Below are 8,270 nucleotides of genomic sequence, written 5' to 3'. Positions count from 1 at the left end.
ATCCTCATCGGGACACTCCCAAGCTGGACTGCTGCTTTTCAGAGCGAGCCTTGTTTTTGTAGTACAGTCACAGTGTCTTATTTTACCACACTAGCGCCTTTGATATATCTCCCACAGTCACCCTTCATCGAGCTTCTGTCCTGCGTCAACCGAGACGGGAGTGAGTCACATGCTTGTGATGTTTGTGCGGTTTAGCTTCAGAAGCGGCGCTGAATCAATGGGAGAAGTGTACGTTATGATCCGAGAACTTCCGGGTGCGGATCCGGCCTTTCTTAGGATGGTAATTGCTGTGTTTGGCTTGTGCTCGTGGTTCGTCTGATTTAGTAAACATATTGTCGTCATTATTGTCACTAACATTCTTCTCACTTATGTAGTAGCTTATCCGGCAAGTACTTGTATAAGTAATATGTATCCTGTTTATGCTATGTAAAATTGAAATCTATAGATATATATTTAGATATGGGTAGACAGTCTTTAAGTTTATGCTTAAAGTTTTCATACGTATGTATAACAATGCACATAAGCTGCTTGTGATGTCATAAACAAAGCCAAAAATGTCTTAATTTTTCACGTGACTTCATTACAGAAATAAAATGTGTTTTCATGGAGCCTGTGAAGATGAAGTGTTCATATTTTAACTGTTGAAGGGTCAGTTCTGTCTTTATTAACTCACTCTCATGTTGTTCCAAATCTTTTTGACTAACTTTCTTCTGTGGGACACAAATTAACTCGGACTAAGTCTGTCAAGCTCCAAAAAGTACACAAAAGGACCATAAAAGCATAAAAATGGTACATACGACTCTGTCCTAGCTCTCCTTGGTGTGTTCATAAGAACAAATGAATTCATTTGAATTGGTTCTTTTTGTTGGATAATCCAGTTTTTCAAAACAGAGACGTTCGCAAACTGGATGGATTTGGTTCTTCTGTTGAACTCACTGTCGAGTTAACATTTTACTGAAGGTGGTTATCAGTGCGTAACATCTTAGATTTGGGCCTTTTCCTCACCCAAAACCATCTAATAGCTATAGTAGGGTTGAAATATTGCACAGACGTCACATGGAGTACTATTATGATAACTTAATGGTGCTTTTGAGTTGTTTTTGAAGCTTGAAAGCAGAATGGCATGAGGTAAATAATAAGTTTGACTTTTTTCCTTAAAGTCTTCAAAATATGAAAGCAAACTCCAGACAAAGTCACTATTAAAGGTGCACTAAGCGATTTTTGAAAAACGTTGACCACTGTGTCAGACCGAGTCCCAAAACATACCCCAACAGCAGTGTTGCCAAGTCCACCGTTTTCCTGTGGAATTGCACTACTTTGAAGGGTTAGTTCACTCAAAAATGAAAATTAGCCTGTGTTTTACGCATCCTAGGTGTATATGACTTTCTTCTTTTAGACGAATCCAATTGGAGTTATATTAAAAATTGTCCTGGCCCCTCCAAGCCTTTCAATGGGGGTAAGCGGGTGTTGGTTGTCAACAGTTCAGAAGACGTGAAATAAAGTGCATGCATCCGTAATAAAACGTCCCTCACACGGCTCCGGAGGGTGCATAAAGGCCTCCTGAAGCGAATGCATTTTTGTAAGATAAATATCCTTATTTCAAACATAATAAACACTTTTTTCTCACTTCCGCTGACTGGTACACGGAAGACATGCAGACGGATGACGCAGGACGTATGCGTCGTGCGCGCACCTCTGAGAAATGCAGGAGCAAAGGAAACAAAGTTTCCTTACTTTAGCAAAGGAAAACCAGTCTCCTCTTGGCTTATATCGAAATCCTCTGACATTTTTCTTTACAAATCCTCGTTTTGTGCTTCTAATTCGTGAACGGCGTTTTGTTTTGTTTTGTCTCCGCGTTCGTCACTAATCACGCAACGTCATCCGCCTGGACGTCTTCCGCGTATGACAGTCAGCGGAAGTGAGAAAAAAAGTGTTTATTACGTTTGACATATGGATATTTATCTTAGAAAAATGCATGGATTCACTACAAGAGGCCTTTATTCATCCCCCGGACCCGTGTGAGGGACGTTTTATTACGGATGCGCGCACTTTATTTCACGTCTTCTGAACTGTTGACAACCAACAACCGCTTACCCCCCATTGAAAGGCTTGGAGGGGCCAGGACAATTTTTAATATAACTCCGATTGGATTCGTCTGAAAGAAGAAAGTCACATACACCTAGGATGCTTTGAGGGTGAGTAAAACACAGGCTAATTTTCATTTTTGAGTGAACTAACCCTTCAAAGTAGTGCAATTCCACAGGAAAACGGTGGACTTGGCAACACTGCTGTTGGGGTATGTGCGTGTTTGTTTTGGTGCTTTCAAATATCATCATCGTTTGGCAAAAATTGCTTAGTGCACCTTTAATTGGAAAGGGCTAAAGCTCAGAGAGTAAATACTACTGTTCAAAAGTTTGAGGATGGTAAGATTAAAAAAAACATTTTTCTCTTATGTTCACCAATGCTGCATTTATTTGATCAAAAATACAATAAAATCAGGAATAGTGAGAAATATTATTATAGTTTAAAATACTGTTTCGTATTTTAATATGACATTTATTCCTGTGATGCAAAGCTGAATTTTCAGTAGCCATTACTCCAGTCATCACTGTCACATGATCTTTCAGAAATCATTCTAATATGTTGATTTGGTGCTCCAGATACATTTCATATTGTTATCAATGTTGAAAACAGTTGTGCTGCTTAATATTTTTATATTTGTGATGAATAAATGGTTAAAAAAAACAGCATTTATTTGAAATAGAAATCTTTGTAATATTACAAATGTCTTTACTGTACTTTTAATCAATTTAATGCATCCTTACTGATTAAAAGTGTTAATTTCTTTAAAAAAAAATCTTACTGACCTCACAGTTTTTGAACAGTAGTGCATATATACATATATATTCACTTTCTTTTAAATTAGTTAAAAGTTATTGCATCATTTGTTCCACAGGTTTTCTAAGCCTATAAGGGAGGATTGTAAAAATAAAGTGGGCCAAGTTTTACGGGCCGGTCTTGCGGCTTCTGTACAATTGCGGGGCGACTACACTGTGGTGAGTCTCACTCCGTGTGTGCTGGCAGGCAAAGTTGCTTGTTGCTGTCCTGAGCAAAATGAGTGATGCTTTCTGAAAAAATTCCAAGCATTCACATATTTGAGTTGATAGAATGGGTGCAGATGTTTACCATCTCCACCATCATGAGACGAATTGTCAGATGTTGGTTTGGCAAAAGTCACGTCATGCAACTGGAATGTTGCTGTTTACTTACCAAATACATAAAGCCTTGTGCAACAGCCACCTGGAAGAGCACTCATCCTTTGAGCTTTATTCTCTCAAAAAGCAATCTTTGGATTTCAATGTTGAAAAGGTTTGGAGAATTGGAGGATTCTGAGGCTTGTCTATAAATTCTGTCTTGGTAAAGAAGAATGATGGCAATGTGCATGCAATCATACACACATATGCAGGCTAGGAGGATCATTTACACTTTATGCCAATTAACTTCTACAGGGGGCGCCGATCGATCAGGCGTGCTTCCCGCCGCGGTCCAGAGGAAGCTGGAATGGTGGCCAGAGAGGACAGGTGAAAATAAACAGCTGGTTGGGTGATTATTTGCACTGTTCCACATCACATAGCAGCTTGGCCCACCATGATTGCCCTCCGGTGCCCATGGGAGCCACGCGAATTTGCCCTGTCAGGTCACCTTTCATGGAGGAAATACAACAATAACAAAAACAATATGTGGAATGCCAAAAATGTAGCAGGCAAATAAAATGGTGGTAACCGTGGAAAAGGAGTCATTTTGTGCCAGTGAATTTTACAGACATCTGGTAACTTGCGTTAAGCAGGTGCAGTCTGGGTACGAACAGGTATGTTCCATTTATATCTGCCTTTGGGCGATGGAGCGGGTACATCAGAAAGATTCGGTCTGTTGAGAATCAATTGACATGTTCTCTCCATTACAGCTCATATAATGGCTCTTCTGAGAATCATAACATTGGAAGATACACCTTCTGATCACGTAGGAAGGAACGAAGGGCAATATATATATATACAGTATATGAGCCAGAAATATGTTAGACATACTTATAAGAATAATCCAAAATCAACATTTAAGCTCAATTGACAGGCATTATGTTGGTTGCCACAAAAAATAATATTGACTTGTCTCTCCTGTAAAAAAAAAGCTTATGAACGATAAAAACACTGTCAGCCAATCAGAATCAACCAGAGACTTTAAAGGGGTCATCGGATGCCCTTTTCCACAAGTTGATATGATTCTTTAGGGTCTTAATGAAAAGTCTGTAAGATAGTTTGGTTAAAATTTCTCAATGGTAGTGTAAAAAAACACCTTTTTTACACTGTCAAAAACAGCTCTTTTCAGAGAAAGCCGTTTTGTAGCATTTTCCTTTAAATGTTAATGAACTCTGCTGACCCCGCCCCTCTCTTCTGAGCCACTCTCAGAGAGACTGTTTACTTTAGCCGCATTCATAGTGACACTCGCTAATTAGCACATTATTAGGAAAGGCAATTTGCCAAGATTCATTAAAAAAAACCTTATACTCACTTCTTCTGTAGGTGAAGCTGGATCACGAATGATTCCCTTCAAAAACAAACGTAATCCACTGCGAGTTCAGCGACTCAGATGTCGGGAGTAAATGACGACTGCTATGTTCATTATTACATCCAACAACAGAACACCTCAATTGCTTAGGAGTCATTCTTGTCTACATCTTCTCCGGCAGTGAAACAATGGGTAGATTAAAAAAAAACACTGGGTGGATTTTTATCATTATAGGGTGGTTGTGTACACACACTGCCAACACACATTTCAGTTCAAACAGCTTGTAAAAGTGCATGTAGCATCTGATGACCCCTTTAAAGAGCATGAGCATTTAGGGCAAATGACATCAAAAGCAGCATGTCCTTATAATAAAAAGAAAGGTATCATCCATTGTTGCGGGCACTGAAAAAGGTATCGTTCTTGGTGTGAACGGGCCTTAACTATATATAGTATAAACTAATAATGAATTCTAATTCTATGAGAATACGGAAGGCCATATCACCATAGATACATATACGTAGATCGACATTCGACCTCTCCAGACACGTCAGTGCGTCAACGTGCTGTCACTCACAGTAAAAATAACAGCAAAAATCACAGTAAAATCATAAAACTCAATATTACAGGTTTTTAAACTATGGTAAGATGGTTGCAAATACACAGTCAATTTGCTCTCTAGTATTCATGGACCAGCTTTAATAGTTACAATATGGTGGATGGGTAACATATAGCCAGTGTTGGGGAGTAACTAGTTACATGTAACGGCGTTATGTAATTAAAAGTAATCAAAAAGTAATCAAATGTAATCAGTTACATTAATAAAGTAATTGAAAAAGTTACACTACTATTACATTTTAAATAGGGTAACTTGTAATCTGTAACCTATTACAATTCCAAAGTAACCTTCCCAACACTGCATATAGCGGCCCATAGAAACAGCCGCTAATGAGGTTCTATGTGTATATATCTATGGTCACTCAGTAAAAATCAATGAGTTTTCCAAGATGCCACAACACTGCACAGCCTCTGGTTGTAAAAACTGCTGAGATTTATAAACCTGAAGAAATGGGATAACCTTTTACAGATGAGAATGTGTTTTTATATGTATTAACTCAATGTTACAAGTTTTTAAACTATGGTAACTTTTTAATGTTGTATACGCTAATGCCTTTGTCTTGTTGTAATGTGTTAATCTAGCAAAATCATCTGCTGAAGTCTATTGCAGATAGAGATATTCATACATACATGTGTATAACTATGGTTGCAGAAGCACAGTCAACATGCTCTCAAGTGTTCACAGGCCGTTTCTATATGGCAGACGTCCAGAGGCAGACAGTAGTGAAGTATTTTTTACTTTACTCAAGTAAATTTTAAAAGTATCTGTAGTTTATCAGAGTGCTTTTCTTTGGAAAACTTTACTTCACTACATTCCAAAGCATAATGTCATACTTTTTACTGCACTTCATTTCATAAATAAAAGTTGTTGTTTGTTTTACCTTTAATATTTAAGAACATTAAAAATGTAGTACTTTCTTGTACTCAAGTAAATCTTTGAATTACTTTTACTTGAGTAAAAGTAAGAAAGTAATAGATTCGGCGAGACGGCTTACATATAGCGGCCCATAGAAACCGCTGTTAATGAGGCATCTCTATGTATATGTATCTATGCAAAACCATAATTAAAGGGATTTGAACAAACCTGAAACAAGTGCCTGGAATTTACACCACAGCGCTTCACAGGAGGAAATTTTACCCCGCCAAATGACAGCGCATCTTCTGTTTATGTTATCAACGTAAGAAGGACGTGAAGATGATGTTAAAGCCCTGCAAGGAGAAGCAGAAGTCATCAGTATGGTGGGGTAGTATGAGTCGGTTTATGCCAGTCAGGAAAATTCCCCTGTGGTGTGGAGGAGAAAGACAGAACCAACAAAAGCAACAAGTGCATTATGCCCACTGTGGCGAAAGGTTCTTGTCATTGTCCCCGGCATAAGAGAAGCAATGAAAGCAGGACATCAAAGGGTGAGCGGGAGAATGGGCTGTATGAGCCAAGAGCTTTAGATCTGCTCTGCACCTCATACATAATCACCCCACCGTAAAATACAGTAGGCTTACAGGTAGAGGTCGAGAACACTGTAGTGTGGTTACTGGGGATGGGCAATGGCTCTTAATGCAACTGTGATCTGCTGTGGTCATTTTGATTGGCTCAGCATGAAAAGAGCTTTCCTGGAGCATTTCAGTCCTTGATAGAGCAACTGAAGCAAACAATCAACTTTGAGTGCAAGGCACTGTCAGAAGATCTCCGGGATAAAGTTGTGGACACACAAGTCAGGAGATGTATACAAAAAAAATTCAAAGGCTTTATCAATGCCTAGAAGCACAGTGAAGTCTATTATTAAGAAGGTATTTGGTACAACACAGACCCTCCCTGGATCAGGACGTTGCTCCAAACTGGATGAAAAAGCCAGGAGGAAGCTGGTCAGAGAGGCTACCAAGAGGCCTACAGAAACTCTAAAGCAGTTACAGGAATTTATGACAAAGTGTGGTCATTGTGAGCACGTGACAACAATATCACAAATATTAAATAATAATAGCAGGGACTGGAGCAATTGTCAGAATAGAAGGAAAAATGGATGGGGCAAAATACCATCAAATTCTTGAGGAAAATCTGCTGCTCTCTGCCAGAAAGTTGTCAATGGGAAGAAGGTTTTCCTTTCAACATGACAATGAGCCAAAGCACACAGCAAAACTGAGCACATAGTGGTTGAAGGAGAAAAAGGTGAATGTCCTTGCATGGCCTAGTCAGAGCCCGGACTTAAACCCCATTAAGAATCTGTGGAATGACTTGAAGACTGCAGTCCACAAACAGTCACCATCAAATTTAACTGAACTTGAGCAGTTCTGCAAAGAAGAGTGGGCAAATATTACAAAGTCTAGATGTGCAAAGTTAGTAGAGACAAATCCCAGCAGACTAAAGGCTGTAATTAAAGCAAAAGGTGGTTCAACAAAATACCGACACAAGGGGGTGATCCTTTTTCCCACTCCGTGATTCTGTTTTTTTATTTTTTTTCTAACATGTTGGTGTTATATCTTTCACTTAGATGTTATAAGTTGCACTGAGTAAATACAGCTGAATAAAACAAAAACTGTGTCTGTCTTCATTTCAGGCTGCAAAGCAACAAAAATTTATTATTTTAAAGGGGGGTGATTCTTTTTTATACCCACTATATATATATATATATATATATACAGTCACGGCCAAAAATATCGGCACCCTTGGTAAATATGATCAAAGAAGGCTGTGAAAATTAATCTGCATTGTTAATCCTTTTGATCTTTTATTTAAAAAATTTACAAAAATCTAACCTTTCATTGGATAATAAGAATTTAAAATGGGGGGAAATGTCATTATGGAATAAATGTTTTTCTCTAATACACATTGGCCACAATTAACGGCACCCTTTTATTCAATACTTTTTGAAACCTCCATTTGCCAGTTTAACAGCTCTAAATTTTCTCCTATAATGCCTGATGAGGTTAGAGAACACCTGACAAGAGATCAGAGACCATTCCTTCATCCAGAATCACTCCAGACCCTTTAGATTCCCAGCTCCATGATGGTGCTTCTTCTCTTCAGTTCACCACACTCATTTTCTATAGGGTTCAGGTCAGGGAACTGGAATGGCCATAGCAGAAGCTTGGTTTTGTGC

Source organism: Sinocyclocheilus anshuiensis, unplaced genomic scaffold, assembly GCF_001515605.1.
Source record: "Sinocyclocheilus anshuiensis isolate Anshui unplaced genomic scaffold, SAMN03320099.WGS_v1.1 scaffold1316, whole genome shotgun sequence".
NCBI lineage: Eukaryota > Metazoa > Chordata > Actinopteri > Cypriniformes > Cyprinidae > Sinocyclocheilus > Sinocyclocheilus anshuiensis.
This window is presented reverse-complemented; position numbering follows the sequence as displayed.